Below are 23,000 nucleotides of genomic sequence, written 5' to 3' on the forward strand. Positions count from 1 at the left end.
GAGAGAGAGAGAGAGAATAATGAATGATCTCCAAAGCTACATTAACAAAAGGTTACACTAACCAAGCCATCCCCACTAATCCTTAGAAGCCTTTTTATTAATGAGACCTTTCACCTTCATTTTCTCCTAATTTCCATTATTTTCATAAATAAATGTGCCAAAATACCTTTTTTCCTCTTTAATTCCTTTCCCAGTTTCCTTAACCATAAACAACCAAATAAACACTCGCTATGATTTCCTTCCCACCATTCAGCTTGGAATATGTGTCCCATCATCCGTAGTATTTATATATTTTTTACATGGAATTTTCACTAGGGATGTTACAAATATCTTCAAGTGGTGGGGTAAATTGGATTATGAAAACATCACCAGCCTAGATGGGGTCATGATAGGTCTCATTGTGTGACATCCCATATGAAAGATAATGGAGGTCTCTGATGGGTGTGCATGAATGGGCTATCCAACAGGGATTTATGGTGGCATTTCAAGAGGTCTTAGCAGAAGCTAGTTCCAACACAAGGACTTCATCACGCCAAACAAGACTTCGTCAGTCAACACTCGAATCAACACTCATCTCAGTACTTGGGTTGGTACCACTAAAACTGTCCACACCACCAACACTGTAGGAAACGTGACCAAAATAGCTGATGACCTAGGTAGTGACAAACATAGAAAGAGAAATCTCAATGCACAACAAAGAAAGCGAACAATGATCTATTATAGAAAATGTAAACGGACCCACTCCACAACTAGTAGACTTCAAAGAAGCTTCTAGAAGAACTTAGTTATAGTACAACTGGTAATTTTGTAATTAATCCTAATGGTTTTTCAAATACCCCTAGTGGTTTAGACTGATGTCTAGGTTCTTGAGTGAATATACATAGTCCTCATTTCTGTAATTTATGGGGAGAAATCTTGGGCGATATGGAAACTCTGTCCAAATTTTTGGGAAATTTTTGGGAGGTTTTGAAGCTATTCTGAGAAGGAATTTTGCAATTACTATTTGACTATCTATCCTTTCTTTTCATGTAATTTCTCATACCCATTTCATTGTTTGAATTTTTCTACATATGAATACAATTTTATGAAATTTTCATGGAATTTTGTGTTGTAAACTTTTTTTGTTAGATTAATTGGATGGAAATGTTAAACTAAAATAGATTCTTGCATCAATATGATGGATTATTTTAGTGTTTCAAAATCTGTCAAGGTTGTTTGAATATTATCTTGACTTCTTTGATAGGTTTTTTAATGGTTTTTCAAAAGATGGCAAATTTTAGAATTTTGTGTATTCTAGTGGCTTAATTCTTAATTTCTCAACTACCTACTATGTTTTGGCTGATTTAAAGGAATTATTAATTTCTCCTTTAAATTTCTAGGAATTTGTTCTTCATTTTCACTCACCTTCTATATTTTTTAACTCTTCTTGTCAAACCCAAAGGTCATGATTGCTCCAACTTCTGATTAGTGGGAAGGAAACCTAGCAATTTTTGGTTAATGGTTGATTGTTTTTCCCTTAACTTAGATTCTCAAAAGAAGACTTGTATTTCAACAAAAACCAATGCTTAATTTGTAAAGGATTTATATATGATATTTGTGTTTTCTTGAAAAATTGTCATAAATGTGGAATGTATGTGACAATTATAGTTTGAATACATCACATATCGGTTAAACTACGATTATTGTCACTACATTTAATTTTTTAATAAACCTCCACACATAAATATATATCATTGCATACAAATGTGAACATACATACAATGGTTTTCATAGTTCTTCATGTTATTTCACTTTCTTGTGATGCTTGAAAGGAGAAAATTAGATACATGAGACTTGAACCTAAATTCAACATCATAAATATCAGTAAGATTGGAGATAAAACTACTCAGTCATTTCATAAAAACGCATTCACAATAACGACATAAATAGATGATCTTATTTGCTTCAATTTTGAGTCATTTACACTCCCTTGATGAATTTTTCGGCCAAGAATGAACGAACCAGAGCATCAAGCCTAGAAACCGCATAAATACATAGAACAATATTTAATACATGATAGATGGATGTGCACAATGATTTAAACAGAATATCATTAACATAACAACAAAATAATATCAAACTTATATGCTCCCAGGCACTATACTACAACACAACGTAGTGTGGTTCTAGGGCCCCAAGATAGATTTACAAAACATTATTGAAAATTTCTCCTATTCCTCACATGCTTCACTATGATTCTCTTCGAGTATTTACTAGGCTACTTGAGCCTCTAATTTATATAATATGGGTAGGGGGAATCCTCCTTGATGGGAGGACTTATTTCCCTCAAAATCCCTAAAAACTTCGATATTATTTCCTAGGTTTCCACGTAGTAACAAGATGGAACATTTACTATCTTCAGCTAGCCGAGTTGGGATTCTCTTTTAGCAGGGATCATGCCCCATGAATATATCTAATTGGATCTTATTGAGATATGTGAAAAATACATTCAATGTCCTGTACAATAGTCATGTTAGCCACACAAAGTATGAAAATCTATTTGAATCTCTTAAGAACTCATTAATCTAGGAAAGTATCATTAAGTGAAAAAAGGACGGTTTCCCATAGCAAGCCAAGAGAAAAAGGAAGAAGGTCTCCTTGGGGTTGTTTACTTATGTTTGGAAAAATACTCAAGGGGGGGTGAATCAGTATTTTCAAATCATTAAAATTTTCAAATTCATATTATAATTTATGTATGCAACTTTACTAAAGGGAACACACGTGTGTACACGCTTGTTATTTAGACAACTAGCGTATATCCAGTAAACTTAATTTTTAATTAATTCATCTTTTGTTTATCTTGATCCAGTGAATTAGTATTTCATTAAACAATAAATAGACAGTAACTGTGTGAACTAAGAAAAAAATAAACCATCACACATAAGCAACACACAGGAACACTATGATTTAAGGTGGAAACCCAATGTTTGAAAAAACCATCTACTATCATCGTCTCTATCTTCCTTTTAATATAAAGAAAATATTTTACAATATTGAGTGGCACAAACTCATACCAGTACACGGGCACCCACTTGTAGAAGGCTAAAACGTTTTCTCGTTCTCCAGCTCCTACTAGAAGGGAGCTCTAACCCCCTAAATATTATATTGGCATAAACTCATACAAATATGAAGGCACCAACCTACAGAAGGCTACAACCTTTTCTCGTTTTCCATCTCCTACTTGAGGAGAGCTCCAACCCCCTGATCTCATTTTCCAATTACTGCTAAAAGGAAGCTTCAACTCCATTACTGAAGGCTCCAACCCTCAACACCTCTAGGGACCATGTTTCATAAATTTTCATACTATATCCACATGCTATAACACATCAAAAATTGTAGGCCACATTTCATAAAACTTTTAGATTAGACCCACTACCAACATTTAAGGTAAAAATCAATCATCAAAACTAAAAACTAATCTCTTCACTCAATCACCAATCTCTGACCCAACTAAATCAACCGTCAACTGAATCAACCAAATCAAGCAAGCCTCAACCAATCAACTGAAACCAAAGCATAAATAAATATAACAGTTATATCATTATAACCTGAATACCAATCAACATACTACACATCATAGAAATCATATTTTTTTACTACAAACCCTGATCAATCATATATCAAAATATATATGCTAATTTACAGTAGAAAACCCACGTGTGTACGTTCTTTCCACGAAGCATACTTGCGTAGAGATCTTGAACCAATAAATCCTGAAAGTGACCCGCTGTCATCTTGAACTAAACATTGTGTCATACACAAAACCACTACATCATTTTGAAATAATCACAAAGCCTTCACTGAACTTCAATCACAAATATCAAGTATCATCATCATTCTTCAATGAATCAATTCATAATCAAAACATCATTGTTTCAAACAATATCATCAAGAAGACTTCATTGATAGATAATAAAAAGATAGAAAGACTGATTAAACTGATTAGACATTATTTTTATCAAATAATTACTTTCTGTACACACTTTCCTTAAAGAATAGTTGCATGTATATGTGATTTTCAATAATCTATCAACTACTGAAACCCTTCCACAACCTTTTCATCTCTTTATAATTTCATACAAGTTTGCAGAAAAGACTTCAAATTACCTCCTTGATTTGATGACTCCTGGTCCGATGTTGGAGCTCGATCCTATGTCGAGGCTCGGTTATGCATCAAGATTTGATTTTGTGTCAAAGATAATGATACGTCACAGCTATTTTTTTGCTTTGGTTTGACAGTGGAGGTCGAAGCTCTAGCATCCATAAAGCTTCTATTTTCTTCCATAAACACTTATTTTTCCTTTTGAATATAAAAAACAAGAGCTTTCTCAACATTGTTTCTAACCCATGTAGTTTCATATTCTTTCTTCTCATATGATTTATCACTCCCAGTCGTAGGTCCACTTCTAGTAACAATACTAATTTATAGTTCGTCATTCCTTCTTTTAGCAGTCATCATTTGAATATTCTGTGTCGGCTACCGATTCATTTTTTCTTGCATTTTTTCCATAAGTACAGGACATTCTTCAATTACATGGTCAAAATATTTACAATACTTACATGTCGTAGTAGGGTTCTGACAATCTCTCGCAAAATGACCTGCCTAGCCACAATTATAGCAAATAATCTGTCCACATTCTTGACCAGCTCCAGTAGATCAACCTCTTCCTTTGTAGCCTCCTCGACCACCATATTGTACATTAAATTCATTTTTGTGTTATTCTTCTTGCATTCTATAAGTGTCATAATTGTGTTCCATCACTAGTTCATACGATCAATAATATTTCTCATCATGTCCTACTAATTTACATAATGTACAATATAAGTTCCTTGTACTCTGCACATATTTCTATAACAGGTAACAATAGTTTAAGCGATGTTGGCATCTGGTCTTGCATATTTTCTACCATAGGTTAGATCCTACATTTAAGGTATTCAATGCCCCACTAGCCATATAATCCCTAAAGATATGACATTGTACTTTACAATGGCCCTCTGATATGCACTTTGTACACCATACTTCTTATCTGACTTCTTTTCTTTTCTTGATATCTTGTATCTGCAGGGTTAGGTTCACCAGCTAACTTTGAATATGCTGCATACTTGCATTAGAATCTCCTATAGGTGAAGCTTCCAACTTCATCACAAGCTGTAGATCTTCATCTTGACTCATTATCTTTTGTTGCATCAATGGTAGTTTGATATGTGGTAATATCACAACTATAAACCATTCTTGATGTTTTTGTAGACCTATTTCAAAGCTCACTTGATCTAACAATTCCTTAAATCTCTAATCTAATTGCCAAACAGACTCAATATGTTTCTGTTTAATTTCTTTTAACTCAATCATGCACTGCAACTCAGACTTTAGCTTCTTAGATTCTATTATCAGTGCTTCTTTAATATCTGCAAATGTTTTATCTAATTATTGGAACACTTCATATATCATGTTAGAGCTAGATCTCACAATGTCATAATGAGCTACAATTTATTTATATTTTCATCACTGATTTGCTTCACAGTCGATACAACGTAACATAAAAACCAAAACTTCTATGGATCCTCTCATCCAGATCCTTCGAAGATATTAGGTAGCTTAATATCATCAGTCATATTTATTTTTGGAGGGGGAGGGGGAGGGGGAGGGGGAGAAGTAAGGGGATGGAGATGGCAGGTATGAGGAGTAGGGGTAAAGGGGAACGTGAGAGGGAGATCAAAGAACACCTTGGTTATTAATAGATTTTGGCTTCTGAGAGCTCTGAGGCTTGGAAGGTGAATATTGCTAAGTTACCTGAGGGTTATCAAGATGGCTATCTTCTCTTTCATTTTCAGACTCACTCAAAAGAGGACTATACTCAGTCTCTACAAAGGTCTTCGGATCTTGTCCATGAGCTATGTTTCTAGTATCTACTCTATATATTTTTCCACTTCGCGTTGTTCCAATCTCTTCCTCAGATTTATTTTCTTTTCTTCCAAACATAAGTAAACTAACAATCTTGTTGCATCCGTAAAACTCAATTTTCACATAGAAGCATCTTAATCTAGAGTTTCAAAGATTTAAAATACTTGCCTCACAGTCCTTTTAAGAATCATCGTTATGCTTCACTGTAGGACACGGTCTGGTTTATTACGAACGCACTAATAAACCCTTCCAAAATGCTATCAATCTCCAAATTGACAGCCCTTGAAATCCTGTTGTTTGTGCTCTTGAGTCGTTGTATCAATTCAAAAGTCGACATATTAGGTTCTCCATGTTTAAAATAGGTCTTTATTTTAGTCCACCTTGATATCCACCCATACAGTTCAACAGGAAATGATGCGAAGAAAATTTCATATTGATATGTGAAAATATATTTTTGTAACCAAGCTTCAGACTTCAGACGAGGGTTTTTGTTCTCTTGATCTACAAATTCTCTCTCCTTCAATTCTAACCAACCTTGAATTTCCTTCTTCGATAGATGCCACATAAACATATCCCTCAAATAGATCCGGGTCCTGGCAACAGAACCATTTTTTGATTTATATTAGGCTAACCCAGGTTTGATCTATACCGTGAGGCAACAAAACCCTTAATCGTAGTCTCACCTGAAGTGACTATGGGAGGATGCAGAATGAGGTTTTCGCAGCCTTGAGGGATGATGCGATGTGGTATTTTTATATTCTTTTATCTTTAAGATACATAGATTACTTTTCCACATTCATTTAATCACATAAAAATATCATATAAACACATAATCATCGTTGTATTGTAATAAAATACAAATGCAATAAAACTACTATGCTACAACATATAATAAGAAAATACAGATGAAGACACAATTTTTACTATGGTTCATCCCAATGTGGGACTATGTCCACAAGAACGGTTGCTTTAATGAATCTTGTACAACAAATAGTTCTTGACATGATCACTAAGATGGAGGTCGTCTGGGCACTCAGCTACAGAACCTTCCCTTCACCACAAACTACAGATCACAGTAATTCGACCATAAACATATATATGGACCATAAAAGTGGATTCTTCTTCTTATTATTTATTCTTGTATATACTATTACATCAAGGGATATATCATCAAAATACCATGGTCCATATACTATGGAGTCCCCTAATACAAGCTACTATGATCTAAAAACCATTGATCTTTGACAACATTGCATTATTTTACAAAAACGGGGGGCTTCATCCCACCCAAAATCCCATATATTGCATGGTATATCTACTGCACAGTCCAGTTGGCACTCCACTGCGTGGTCACTTCGCATTCCACTCCATTCTTTACTTCACACTCCGCTCCACAAGATGTTGAGTCTTCACGAAAAACTAGGCAAAGTTGGGTTGCACCCAACATTGGGTACACTTGATAGGAGAGGTAGTGTTCATGGAATTTATTCTAATTCCAATTCTGAGAGAGACCATCATCATTACCGCAATCATCCTTATAGGAGAAGTGGGAGGAAATATTTTCTAGAAGAGTTCAAGAAATCCAAGGCTCCTACTTTTGATGGGGATGTGAAGAAACCAAAAGATATATAAGCATGGATACTTGGGATGAAGAAGTTCTTTGAATTGCATGATTATTTAGAGAATATGAAATCAAACATAGTGATCTTTAGTCTCAAGGAAAAAGAAGATATATGGTGGGAAGATGTGAAGCATGTCAGAGGAATCAAGGTAGAGGAGTTGAGTTGGCATGAGTTTAAAATAATCTTAAGGAAGAAGTACCTATCTGAGAGGTATTATGATGGAAAGGCCAAGGAATTCTATGACTTTAATATGAGTTCTATGATAGATAAAGAGTACATGAACAAGTTTCCAAACCTATAGAGGTATGTGACATATCTCAAGGATGCAAATACAAAGGTCCAAAGGTTCATCACTGGATTTCCTTTAACATTTAAATATCAGATTGAGTATGATGAGCCTCAGTCATTGGAGGAAGTCATTGGGAAGTAGAAGCATTGTTATGAAAAGTCTGAGCATAAGTCTAAGCCTAAGCGAGATTGAAAAGGTAATGACAAGACTATTGGAAAGTGGGCTAAGAAGAGAGGAAGAACCTAGGATGTAGGTTATAAAAAGAATGTAACACCTTATAAGAAGTTCAATGTAGCTGACAGAGGACATGGATTTCAGTCTTAGGAGTAGAATAAGGGTGATGACAAGAAGCCTTTGCAATGTTGGACTTGTGGTGGAGAGCATCAAAGGAGATATTTTCCATCACATCAGTGTGGAAAACCTCATATTTACAGTGCTTAAGAGGCACAAATAGTTGGATATGTTGGGAAGATTATTCCTTGGATTTCTGCAACAATGGATAATAGGTAGGAAGATCATTAGACATCCATTATTGATATGGATAGTAATATTTGTGATGAATTTTTTTCTATTTTGATTGATCTTGGATCTAACTATAGTTATATCAGTCATGACCTAGTGGATAATTGTTGCTTGAATAAAGAAGTGCAATCAAAATATCACCTGGTGGAGTTGGCTATGGGAACCAAGAGAAGAGTTCATCATTTGGTGAGATCTTGTGCATTTGAGCTTACCGGTATGCCTACATAAGCACATCTGAATTTGCTTCCTTTGGGTTCATAGAATATGCCTCAAGACATGGATTGGTTTTTCATTCATAGGACCAAGGTAGACTGTTATGATAAGGCTATTGAGTGCCTAAATGGTGATGGGGAAACAAGAGTCTTGTAGAGAAAGAAAAATCCTACATTAGTGAGAATGGTTACACCTTTGCAAGAAAAGCACAGTTGTAGAAAGGTATGTGTATTATTTTCAGTTCATATTTCCAGTGACAAAGAAAAGGATGTTGAAAATAAGGAATTCTTGAAGAAGTATCTCATTTTGAAGTAGTTTTGGGATGTGTTTTCTACAAAGATTCCAGACTGGTTGTTCATTCATAGGACCAAGTGACTCTGTTATGATAAGGCTATTGAGTGCTTGGCTGATGATGGGGAAAGAAGGGTCTTGCAAGGAAAGAATAAGCCTACATCAATGAAAATGGTTACAACCATGCAGGTAGAGCACAATTCCAGAAAGGGATGTGTATTTTTTGCAGTTCATATTTCCAATGACAAAGGAAAGGATGTTGAATCTTGATGATAAGGAAGTATTGAAGAAGTATCTTGTTTTGCATTAGTTTCGGGATGTTTTTTTCTAGAAAGGTTCCATATTTTCCTACTCATATAGAGATGGAATTTTGTATTGAGATGATGCTGGGAGAAACATCGGCTTCTAAGGAACCTTACATGATGAGCTCTCCAAAGTTGGTGGATTTGAAGTTGTATCTTAAGGGAATGCTTGATACTTGATACATTAGGTCAAGTGTGTCACCTTGGGCTACACCAATATTGTTTATAAAGAAGAAGGATGATACTCTCAGATTGTGCATTGATTACAGGTAGTTGAAAAAGGTGATCATCAAGAACATGTATCCATGGTCTAGAATTGATGATTTGTTTGATCAGTTGAAGGGGGCAGTAGTATTCTCAAAAATTGATCTGAGATCAGTATATCATCAGGTGTGCATCAAAGAATAAGACATTTTCAAACCAAATTATGTATGAGGTATGGACATTATGAGTTCTGGTGGTTCTATTTTCTCTTACTAATGCTCCAACTATTTTCATGTGTTTGATGAAAACAATGTTGAATCCTTATCTAGACAATATTTTGATAGTTTTTATTGATGATATATTCTAGGAATGGGGAAGAGCATGCAAAGCACTTGGAAATCGTATTGAGATTGTAGAGACAAAATTAGTTGTATGCCAAGCTCAACAAGTGGAGTTTCTTTCAGTCTCAGATTCATTACTTGGGACATGTTGTTTCCAAGGAAGGGATAGTAGTGGATCCAAAAAACATTAAAGCTATGATGGAGTTGCCAAATCCTATGAATGTGGATGAGGTAAGATAATTTATGGGATTAGTGGGTTATTACAGGTGGTTCACTAGGAAATTCTCATAGATTGGTTATCCTATTACATCTTTAAGAGAATGGGAAAGATGTTTGAATTGACTGAGGAGTGTGTATCTAGCTTTAAGAAGTTGAATCATTTGCTTATGAATTCTCTGGTCTTGAAGATTGCAAATCATGATAAAGAGTTTATTGTATGTACAGATGCTTACAAGTAAGTACTTGGTGGAGTCCTGATGCAGGAAGGGATGGTAGTATGTTATGAGTCAAGGAAGTTGAATGAGCATGAGAGAAACTATGTGACTCATGATCTTGAGTTGGAAACTATCATTCATGAATTGAAGATGTGGAGATATTATATTCTTGGAATGAGGTTCATCTTAATTAATGATAACAGTGGGCTGAGGTACTTGTTTGACCAACCTAATCTGAATGGCAGAAAAGCTACATAGTTGGCTACCCTTAGTCAGTTTGACTTTACAATCAGTTACATCAAGGGCATGGAGAAAAAAGTTGTAGATTCTCTGAGTAGGAAGTGCAGCTGAATCACATTTCAATTGTGATTTCATATGGGATAGATTTACAAGAGCGTATCTTGCAGGAAGGGCAACATGATGACAGGTACCGACAAATCAAGTAGAGGCTGTAACAATTGGCTTAAGGTGATAGAGATGAGGAGTATGACCAGTTGGTAGATGTCTTGGTCAGATTCAAGAACAAGATTTATGTGTCTAATAACAGTGAGATCAAGAAGCTTATCTTGAGGGAGTTTTAAGTCAATCCATATTCAGGTCACACAGAATATCAAAAGAATTTGACAATAGTTAAGAAGTTCTAGCATTGGTCGGACTTTAAGAAATGGGTTGCTCAGTTTGTTGCAAGATGTTTGAACTATCAGTACGTGAAAGCTAATTGCAAGCACCCAGTTGGTCTATTATGGCCTATTCTGATTCCAAAATGGAAATGGGAGGTCATTTCCATGGATTTGATCACAGTTTTTGTCGAGGACATTGAAGAAGCATGATTCCATCATGGTTATGGTTAACAAGTTGAGTAATGGAGCTCACTTCATTGTAGTGAAGTATATGTATTCATCTAATGAGGTAGCTCAGATATTCATCTGGGACATAGTGAGGTTTCTTGGTGTTCCCAAGAATATTATCTCAGATAGAGATGCCAAGTTCACTTCTAGGTTTTGGAAGGAGTTATTTGTAGGGTTGGGGATGGAGTTAGCCTTCAGTATAACTTATCATCCACAAATATATGGAAATACTTAGAGGGTCAACAAGATTCTTGAGGATACGTTTGGGATGTATGTCATGCATCAACAAAGGAAGTCGGAGGACTACCTTCCAGAGGTGGAGTTTGCATATAATAATGGGTATAAGGAATCCTTGAGCATGAGTGCATTTGAGGCTATTTATGGGTCAATTTGTAATACCCATATCAACTAGAGCGATCCAGTGAACATGTTACTGACTGGAATGGATATGATGGTTGAGATGGATAAGAAGATGCATGTTATCATAAGGAATTTAAAGATAACAAGTAATAGTAAGACACGTCATGTGGATCAACATATAACATTCAAGGAGATTCAGGTTGGGGAGCATGTGTACTTGTGCGTCAAGCCCAAGAGGAGCTCCTTGAGGGTTGGATGATGTGAAATGGGGACTTAAAGGCTTCTTGTCAGCTTACAACAACCTCTCCCACTCCAAAGATTATATATTCCCAAGATCTATGCTTATGATTGATAATTTGCGGAATCAAAAGAACTTGAAATAGGTGTATGCTTTGTTTTCCTTTAAACTATTCAAGTTCCTTAAATTCATTTGCTTAAACTAATATGTAGCATATACAGTGAAATAGTGCAACAAATAAACATCATGCACATAATAGCAATATAATTAGGAGTTCACCCAAACCTTTTGGGCTACATCTCCGTGAGCTCTAGTCAACTCAACTAGGCTCTTTGGGATTATGGCTCAAATTCTTTTACAAGTTCCACACTCAACTCCATAGGTGTACAACTAAACCAATGGGCTTAGAATGCCATCTTTATCCCTGGATGTTTTTCTCTCTAGCCCTCGACTCTCGGCTCTCGGATCTTGACTCTCGGCTCTAGCTCTTGACTCTTGGCTCTCACCTTTAGCTCTCAACTCTTATCTCTCGGCTCTAGCTCTCAGCTCTTGGCTCTCGACTTTGGCTCTCGGCTCTAGCTCTCGGATCTTGGATCTCGGCACTAGCTCTCATCTCCTAGCTCTCGGCTCTGGCTCTCGGCTCTGGCTCTTAGCTCTTGGTTCTCGGCTCTACTTTTTCTGACTCTCCAAGCATTCACTGGGCCTTCCAATGGATTCCCCAATATCTTTGCTTTGCCCAAGCACTCACTGAAGCATCTCTAGGCTTCTCAAGCTTCTTTGAGCTCTCTTTGAGCATTCCTCTACCTGTGCCTCTGGTATTCCTCTCTCTCTCTGTTCTTTCTATGTTTCGCTCGGTGTCTATGTGAATCTAGTTTCGCTCGACCTCCAAGCGACCCTCTATCAATTGTGCTCTCTGTGTATTTATCGTGCATCAGTTTTTGCCTCCGCAAGCATGGAAGACTGATCGATTCTTTAAAGAACCAGTTTTCCCATTGAAACGCACCAGCGTGTATGGGAAACCTGGTCATTTGGCCTCCTCCTGCAATCATCCTGAATTCCAACATGTCATGGCAATACATAGAGAAACGCATGAAAAACACATTATTAGCCATTCAGCCAAACTTCAAATAGATTTAAATCGTGTCCATAAACTTATCGGGTTCACCGTTGATCGCATATCACATTCGCAATAGGCAGGAGCCCCAAGTCCATGGACTTAACACAATAGCAATGTGATATTCCACATTAAATATCCACCGTCTGATCGAGATCGCGATCCAACGGTCAAGCTGCGATCGCATCATCGCTCATCGCAATATTGCAAGTCACTTGTTGCATGTATAAACAACCCTTTGTATTTGCTGTGATCCCGATCGCTGATCGTCAATTGCATCAACATTTCGCAGTCGCATTTCCCAATGGCCCGGGGTCCGAACAATGTCCCATAGCCACCTCTGATGCGATATACATCGTCGATCGCTGATCCACTAATCCGACTCACTGCCATCACAATTCGTTCTATCTGGGGTTCTGATATTGTGTGAAGGCCTACCTCCAATGTGATATGTCAAAGTTCATAATCGAGGAGTCCTTCCATCTCCTCTTAAGTCCTCCCTTTAACCTCTTCCGATGCGATTTCCCTTAAAGAGCCTTTTAGTTAATTTTTATAAGAAATTGCCTCCTTTCTAAAGGACATTGGGCCAATTTCGTTCTACAATAACTCCTTCATCCGGAGTCCATTCTGGTCCATTCAAATTGTAGTAGATTCAGATTGAAAAGATCTATGTAATGAGACTATTTCTAGGAGCATACTTTGACTTTAATTTTTGAGTAAAAATTGATCTAGGATCATTTTATGATCATTGGATCATGTGACAAGATGACAATTTGGTATTGTGGGTCTTTTGAGATCCTTGAGAGAATTGTACTAGTGGCCTAGAAACCTGCACAGTCGCCAACAATGAAAGTCCATGATGTTTTCCATGTTTTATTTCCTAAGAGATATATGCAAGATGTTTATCATGTGATTGATTGGTCTATAATATAGGTGGAACTAGAGGGAGAATTCCAGCCATAACCTTAATGCATTTTGAATTGGAAATAGCTCATGCTCTAAAAATGAGCAATTGAGCAAGTTAAAGTGAAGTGGAAGCAATTTGTGACTGATGAAGCTACATGTGATATGGTTGATCAAATGAAGGCTTTGTATCCTTCCTTATTTGTTGGTTGAGTAGAAGTGTTTGGTTTATGTTTATATGTACACATGTGTATTGTATATAGTACAATGAGTTGTGTTATAAAGCTCCGATAAGTAGTATGTTGTAAATACTGCATCTAGTTGTGTTATAAGGCTCCAATAAATAGTATGGTGTTCATGGTTCAACAACTTGGCATGATGTAAATGTTGCATCGGTTTATGTTATAAAGCTACATGGAGAGCATGTTTTGCTAGTTATAAGTGACATTAAACAGTGATTATGCTAAGGGGGAGGGGTTTGTAAAAACACTTTTCATTGTCACGAGGTTTTTTCATGCTTTTTGTGCAAAAATAAGTTTTTTTGGGCTAGATTTCTTGTTTTGAGGTTACAGTTCTTGTTAAGTTGTTAACATTTTCATCCATCCTTATGATGGGTTAGCCCATTGAGGAGTTTGAGTATTGTATGGATGGAAGGGAGGAGTAGCATTTTAAAGATGATATGGCCAAGGAGTAGGCATAATGTAGGGCAAAGGGTTATGGGGACAATGTAACAAATCCTAATTGGTTTTCCATGTAAATAAAATAGGACCAAGGTCATGGGACACATGTTCCAAGATGAATGTTCGGTCGAAACACTTTAGTGGGCACCACTTGTGATTAATTAATGGATATAGAAATTTTCAAATGCATTGGAAAAGGCAAGAGGTAATAATTGGCATTTAATTATGAAAATAAAGGAAAATAGGATAAAAGGAAAGTGAAGAGACATAGGTTTCCATGCAAGGAAAATTAGAAGGAAAATGAAGAAAAATGATACATCAATGATAAAAAGAAAACATGGAAACAATTGATGGTTTTTTTTTCAGATTTCCATTTGGCTCTCTTACACTCTAGCATTCAATTGGATTTGGAGAAAGAAAGGAAAGGAAATAAAGGGAGCATAAGGAGATAGTTGGATCAACAACTACAATTAGATTTTTTTTTTTATAGGTAAGAGGTTGCATGTGTTATTTCCTTGCTGATTTTTGGATGCATGATATATGCATGTGTTTCCTTGGTTACGGTTTTTCATTGGAATGGATATTTTCCTAGATTGATAGTGGTTTTAGCCTTGCCTTGCAATTTCCTGGATAACCATGGTGTTGTGGGTTTCCCAATTGTTTTTATGATTTGTGCTTAGGTTCCATATAGCTATGCGTTGGAACAAATGATATGGATCCCTAGAAAAACTTGGGTTGAGTTACTAATTCTTGGAGCCTCTAGGTTGGGACAAATGTTTTGTAGCCTTGTGGGTTGAGTTACTAATTCATAGAGCAGCGGGTTGGAAAAAATGCTTTGGAGCGCTGATTTAGTGTTGGGTTGAGTTACTAGTTCCTAGAGACCTTTACAGCTTTGGTAAAGACCAATCTATTTGATTTTAGTGATTTATGGACCATATAGGTGAGATCATTGTGGTTGAGGGCTGAGATGGTTTGGCCTATGGAAGACTTCATTGTTTTTGTTTTGTTTTAACCCATATGATTCCACATTCATGCCTATAATATAGCGTGAGGGTGATTGGCTAAAAGAGATATTTGGTTCAATCCAATCTATGACCGGGTGGTACGTGGAAGTCCTGACTTGGTTGGAATTTTCATATGTTATTGTGAGATATCTTCCCATTGTCATCTATGAGCATATGTAGTGATTATGCTGGTAATTTTATTGTTGTTTTTCCATGGTTTCCATTTTGTTTATATGTTGGTTATATGATGTATTTTATCTATGGATCTTGACATTTTTTGATACGTTATTAAATTATTGATGAATGCGTGGTATAACAAGTGCTATTTCAGCTAGCTAGAGAGGTCTTGGGCCCGTCTTCGTGATTCTCATATGGAATTCAGAGATTTATGATCAGATATGAATTCATGACATGTATCTCATATGTTTACCATATGTTTGACGTAATGTCTATCATAGATTAGGCATGTCTAGGTCAAGTTCTTGATTGATTTTTGATTGGCTGGCCTTGTAAGAATATTGTTTAGGTTTTTGGAAAGTTACACATATTTTTTGGCAATGGTATGGTATCTAGCATGGAAAAGTGGCTCATATATTAGAACCACTGGCACAGACAGGGGTTTTTGGGTTATAATCGCGTGGAAGTAGTCTTATGCATGTGATTAGGATCTCATAAATGCATTGATGTTGTGTTGTGTGTGTGGTTGGGGAGATTCCCTTGTGAAAATAATTCCATATTAGGGATTGGTCACCTAGGATGGTTTGCAAGCTTCCGAGTGGTTTGTAGTCCTTGAGGGTTGTTTGTAAGTTGTCAGTGTGTTAGCCCCACTCCCATAAATGGAACTTGGAGGTCAGGTAATATCATAGTGAAACTCATCTCATGTTTACCCTAGCGATCTGGTAAAAGTGGGTAGATGTGGAAGGAGGCATTACATACACCATGGTTGATAATGAGCATTATAATTAGCATTGAAAGGAAAGGGGAAGTTCATACCTTGTTGGAATTTGCAAGGGACTTGTGGCCTCATTTGGTTGATAAGAATAATTGATCCATTCTCCATTTTTCTTCCTAGAACATAACCTAAAGACTTGGGAAATATGGACACTTATCAATGGCATGGTTTTCCTCACATACAACACATATTTCTATGACATTTAAAGGACATTCAATTCTATCATGTATTTTAGTGCACTGGCGGTAGAAGATGTCTAATGCCTTCTCTTCTTCCTCCTATTTTCTCCTAATCTATAAGGTCTTCATATGCAATGATAATTTATGTAATATTTCTCTCTTCATGTCCTCTAGCATACATTGTATCTCACTTTTAGTAATCATGGAGGAGGAAGAGGGACTTAGCAAGCTTTTTCCTTCTCTACCTCTGTTTCTGGTAGCCCTTAAATTATTTTTGAATACCTTTTTAAAATCATAATAAGTAATATGGTATATGAATCCATTTTCTAGAATCTTGATTGTTTCCATTATCACGTCCCAAACTCCTTGTAGTAGTATTAGGTTCTAGGATTATGGATCCAGGATGCAACTATATGCCCTTTTGTAACTCAACTGAAATAATTCCTCAAAATATTCTAGAAACTCATTTTCTACTTGGATCATTCTAAATATCTTGTCTCTAGTATCCCTTTCTATGCAATAATATTGCTACTTGTTGTTGAAGTCTTACTGCATTTATTCCCATGTGATGATGCTATCTCCTTCTAGGCCCATGAACCATTTAAGGGTTACATCTTTAAGAGTGAAAGGGAAACATTTGAGCTTCTACTCGTTATTTGTATAGTAATAATTCTTACTTAATATAACCAAACCAAACATGAAAGTAGAATATCCTATTTAATTAAACCTTATAGGCATGGGAGAACAAATGGATTAATGTTTTTCATTTTATCCTCTCTATCCATTTCTATAATAGGAAATTTGAACACTTATAGTTGTTGATCTTATTCCGTGGTGTTGGTGGGATGTGAAGGCCTCTCTCCTTATAAAGGTTCCTTATAGATCTGTTGAGGCCTCGAAGATCGCTGCAACAACATAGGGGAAACCACTCGGTCCGGACCTTAGTACAACTCCTTTTCTGTTTGGAATAGTGGCTCCGATTGGGGATAATGGGACCAGTTTCCCAAAAATAGATAAAATGGGATGGATGAGTGACTTATAGATTATGCTAGTGATAAGCAAACAACCAAAACTATCGGCATGAATATAATAACTATAATCTACCCCGGGGTTTTATCGATCTCTAAAGTGTAGCGTTTGATGATCTGAGCTTTTAGACAGGCATATAGATGACTCTGTCTCTAAACATAGATATTAAATTATTCAAGATTGCTATGCATAAATAGTTACACAAAGCGATAACAGTGAAATTACTACACTTCATCATTTATATCATTGTTACATGCATGATTAAAGGAAAAGGCAAATCGCAAAACATCCAATAGTGGGCTGAAATAGAGATTTGTTGTTACAGCGCATACATGTATTCAACAATAGCAAGAATATATAGCATAACAATTCATATAAAAGAAATGACTTTAGACATAGATAAAAGTACCATATGAGCTGCGGCACATTCCCAAATATCAATCGCTATTAGCAATTCTTCCTTCAACACAGAAATCGTCCTCCACAAAGGCAATAATGCACAATTGCATTAAAAATTTGATGTCAAATTCAGAACAACTGGTCCAATTCCATAAAAGAATAGTGACTGAAGCACAGTAGTGCAAACTTCAGCCTATTAAGTCTGTTACAAAATTTTACGACCCTTTCCAAAACAATGAAAGGATCTATAAATACTAATCTAATTTAAATATCTACTAAACAGAAATCCTACTAAGCTGGTATCAATAACTCTTGATCCTGTTTTGGCTGGTGATCTGGCAAGCGGGAGGGTGACTCATTAAGTCAGCTGCTTTCCTTTGAATATGAGTTAATTAATTGCAAGCATTGGCTCAACTTCCGGAGGTTTGTTGAGGCGCAAACTGAGCTATTCAGCGTAGGTGGCATCTTGGATATCGAGAATTATACACCCGATTGCGTTTGTAAGGCACTTTAGGGCAGATCTCTGTGTATGTGGCTTGATTAAAAAGAGCCAATATGCATCTAAGGATAAGCTTTTAACTCCAGCAATTAATCTTCCTTTTTCTTCTAATTCAGGGTAGCATGTTTGCTCTAATGTATTTGGAGTTGTTATCTTTCCCGGTGTACATTGAGAAATCATATTGGCCAGGTAAAGAGTGTTATTGACTAGATCCACTAGATTGCTGGCGGTTGTTTTACATCTTGAAGCCGCCCTTTCTGCTTTCATCGCTTGAGTGTGCCATTCTGTGAAAAGAATATATTTCTGTGTTTCATTAATCCTGGAAAATTTTGCTGCTTTTCCCAAATCAGTGTCTTGCCAGTCAAGATATGCAGTAATGGCTTCGTCCGCTTGATCTAGTTCAGTTCTAGCCTTTTCTACCTGCTGATTTACTGTTGTAGTTAGCTCACATAGGGACTCAGCTTGAGTGATCTGTTGACATAAGAGTCTGACCTGAGATATCAATGCACTGTTTATCAATAATGCCTCTTATTTAAATTCCTTTACCTGCGATGCACCCTTCATCTTTTCCAGCTGCGATGACATTTGAGCAATCTGCTCATCTTTGGTCTTTATCATTTGCTCATTCACCACTCTCAAATTTTCCAACACCTCTGACAATTATTTTTGTTTCTGGATCGCACCCTGATCGATCCTTTTCCTTCCTGCTAGCAATTGCTGAGTCAACTGATTGTTCTCTTGTTGTTGCGCCAACAACTGTTCTTCGGTTTATGCTGCCTTTTTCCTTGTTTCAACCAATTCTGCCTGTAACGCAAAGATTTCTTGGTCCTTATTCTTCAATAGAAGGCTCACCTCCGATGCTTTGTCAATTTTTGCCGCCGAATAAGTGCCTGCATACTGTGATAGCTTTGTTAAGTCATCGGAGGGATCCAATTCCTCCTTCCATACTACATTACCCGTGACCGTTTGTTCGGGGAAGATAGAAGGTTGATCAATCCTTCGTCTCTTCCTTGACCGTTTTACAACTGCCCTGTGTCTTGGGCTGTAGAAAATATCCAATGGCGGAATATATTCTATCTGTAGAATAATCTGCTCAGAGGGGTCTTTTGGAATAACTTCAACTTCTTTAGAACTTGGTGGGCTGCTGGTTCCACTTAGAACCTGAGGAGAGGTAACATCCTGCGTATCGTTTGTCTTAGAATTATCCCCATCTTTTGAACATTCCAATCCACTGATGATGGAGTGAAATTGCTGCCATTCTTGTAATAAATTGGGGTCTATAGTAGTGTCTACATTGGTGGTTTGCTTCTGCTGCTCTTTCTCCTGCTCTTTCCTCTGCTACTCCTCTTTTTCTCTCCTCTGTTTTTCTTCCTGTTCCTTCTTTTGTTGTTCTTCTTGCTCCCTTTTCTGCCTATCTGCTAGTTCTTTCTTCCTTCTTTCTTCTTGTTCCATTTGTGTTCTATGTTGTTTCTCGGCTTGTTCTTTCTTTAGCCTTTCTGCCTGTTCTTTTCTCTGTCTTTCCTCCTGTTGCTTCTTCTGCTGCTCCTCCTGTTGCTTCTTCTGCTGCTCCTCCTGTTGCTTCTTTTGTTGCTCCTCCTGTTCTTGAACAGGTCGGCTTGATGATGTTACTGGGGATGTTTCCAGTAAATCCAGAGGCAGAGTTTGCAACCTCTGTTCTCTGAGTTTATTGAACTCAGTTTATCCCTGATCATTATATCGCATCCTAGCGATTTCTTTAACATGACCTATTGTTTCGGAGGCAACGAACAGGTCATCAAACATATCCTTCTGATGCTCAAACCTCGTTAATTTGGCATGTTCTAATGCATTGTAAGCAGTCTTTTTTGGGTCGTATGGTCTGTTTGGGATCGTGGCCAGCGTTAAAGACTGAAGCTTCGTGGCTTCCTTTTCTGCATGTTTAAGATCATGCAGAGTATAAACGCCACATCTGAAGGGAAAAGATGGCCATCCTTTCTTCTTTTCTATTTTGAGAGTCTATGTAGTACTCCAGCCATGATCTGATATGAAATCTGCCTTGCTAGCAGCTTATCTGGAACATAAAGGGGAAGAATATGTGGGTCGGCTTTACTGCCAAAAAATCTGATATAAGTCAAATTTTCTTCTCCAAACCAACTTGCTACTGCTGGTAAATCAAAGGAAGCTTGATAGGAAATTTTTGAAATGGGTTTATCAAAAATGGAATAGTAAATGGGCACCATGAAACCATTACAGATTTGATACAGGTGGTCTTTATAAGAAGACTTCCACAATTTTTGATGATATATATGAATGGGTGAAGGGTCTTGTGCAGTCCACCTCCACCTGAGAACAAGAAATTCGGAATTGAAACAAAGAGTGTCTAAGATATATGCACTATAGTAGAACGGGGGCATTTTCCTTTCTGAAACAACAGTCTGAGACCTAAAATCACGAACAGCTACTGCTAATTTATCTGAAAGAATAGTAGCCCAATCCATAATCCAACTATTTACTGCTACCTCCATTAAAGGAACCATTTCAATGGTAAAATTGGCAGAATCATGCAATCCCCACAGCCTACACATCATAATCCCCACATAACAATAAGGAGAAGCCAAAGAATCGACCGAGTACTTATCGGAGGATTCATGCTTGTGCTTGTTGGGGTTTTGCCTCCAATCCTTGATAGGTTCAGATTCGATCTCATTCTCGCTTGCGAACTTCTCCAAGAAGGCTTTGTTATATATTTTCTCTGGCTCAGGCAAATGATACATTTGCCTTAGGTCATCTGGCTTGAATGATCCGAAAATCCTCCCATCTCTTGTATTAAAAGTCCTATCCAATATGGGGATTTCTTCAATCGCCCATCGCACAACGTCTGTATAGGGAAGAATTTGATCTTTGGCCACTATCCTGTGAAGGAAAGAGTCGGCCAAATCTTTTAGAGTTGCATCAGACTTCTTGAGTAAGTCCACACTAGCTTCTAACACTATCTTTTCTGGTTGCTCAGCTTCAATTAGGTTATAAGTGCCCTGCCAAGTCACTCTGGTGAGCCCCGTGCATGTGGTATCGGATATTAGTCCCTTCTTCTTATTTGCGGCCGCTTGTCCTGCAGTTGGTGTTGCGGAAGCAGCTGCAGTCTTCTTGGACTTCTTTCCCATCTTCTCAGGCCTAGCTTCTGCGAATGAATTCTGCGCAAAGAGGAAATTGGGCGTAATACAGAGAGATAGCGATGAAAAACTCTTAAGTGATACAACACATATGGATAGATGCGGAACTGAAGGATTTAGCTTTTAAAATGGGCGTGGATACAATCCGTAAAAAAGATTTTAGGACATGATCTTATTAATTAGTCGTTTTCAATCTGTCATTCCTTAAATGCCCATTATATCATTATTTGGGTGAACGATTCACTTAAGCATGAAATGGACGTTTTGGCGGTTGAGCATAGATGAAGGATTGCGTGGGGGATCCAACTTTTATTACAAATGAATTGCACCATCCCATCACTTAACGGCTCTTTGTCAAAAACCGCGCTTCATCGGATCGCAATCAGGGATATAATTAGTGCGCTTTAATGGTGTGTATTGGATATCACCGATCGCCGAATGCGATATCGCATCGGCGAAAAGCTTTGAGTGCAATAAGACTTGGGTGAGATTGCCGCGACACCCGATTCCCGATTGCGCATCGCATCGGGACAAGTCTTTGGGAACATCACAACTGTTGTAGCATGTCGCCGATCGCCGAATTCGCCGAATGTATGTCGCGTCGGGACTATTGGCATGGGGCATTATAACATGTACATGGAATATCGCCGATCACTGAATGCGCCGAATGCGCATCGGTGGAAAACTTTGGGGTGCTTAATTATAATTCATGTGTCATTGCGATATGCGATCTTGCGATCGCTTTATCGCAATGACAAATCATTACATGATTTCTTTTAAGGGTTTGCCCAGAAAGTTTTATAAACTGCATTTATTCATTTTTTGGACTTTTTTGGATTATAATAGCATTGATACCAAATTAAATTTTAAAGGGACCCATTTCATACGTTAATGTTTATAAGTAAAAATGATATGAAATGGGGGGTTGTTGTAGAGCACAACAATTGGCGATTCGCTGGAATAACCAGTTATCTCTTTCAAAAATAGAAAGATTTAAGCTTTTTCAGAAAATAGAATTTCAATCAATGGGGAAATTTCTAATATAACTAGATTTCAAAATATTCTGAGAAAAATGAAGCTATTTTGTTGACTTCCTCTTGTTTAAGAAAATAAAAACATTTTAAGCTTTGAAATAGGTCTTTATTGGTTTGTAATGATAAAATAGAATACCTTTCCAAATCAGCCTTTTATAGTAAACTCATCTGTCATAGGTAGAGCCTCTGCTGCCAGCAAACATCTATAGTTTCGACAGGGATACCTTTTAACCATGTGATTGTCCATTGTCCCATCCAATTAAGAGTGTGATTAACAGAATGAATTCAAAATATTATTTTTTTATATTTTGTATTTCATTTCCTTTTTCTTCTTTGTCATTGATAAGATAAAAAGCCATTGTCCTGGTTTGGTGGCCAGCTGTTTGATAATGCCACTCACTAATAGTAGTTTAACTGAACAAGCTGGCTCGTGATGAGACCCCTTGTCTTGAA

The sequence above is a fragment of the Pinus tabuliformis genome, chromosome 4_2, assembly GCF_031772625.1.
Source record: "Pinus tabuliformis cultivar Carrire ecotype Pingquan chromosome 4_2, CPIR1, whole genome shotgun sequence".
NCBI lineage: Eukaryota > Viridiplantae > Streptophyta > Pinopsida > Pinales > Pinaceae > Pinus > Pinus tabuliformis.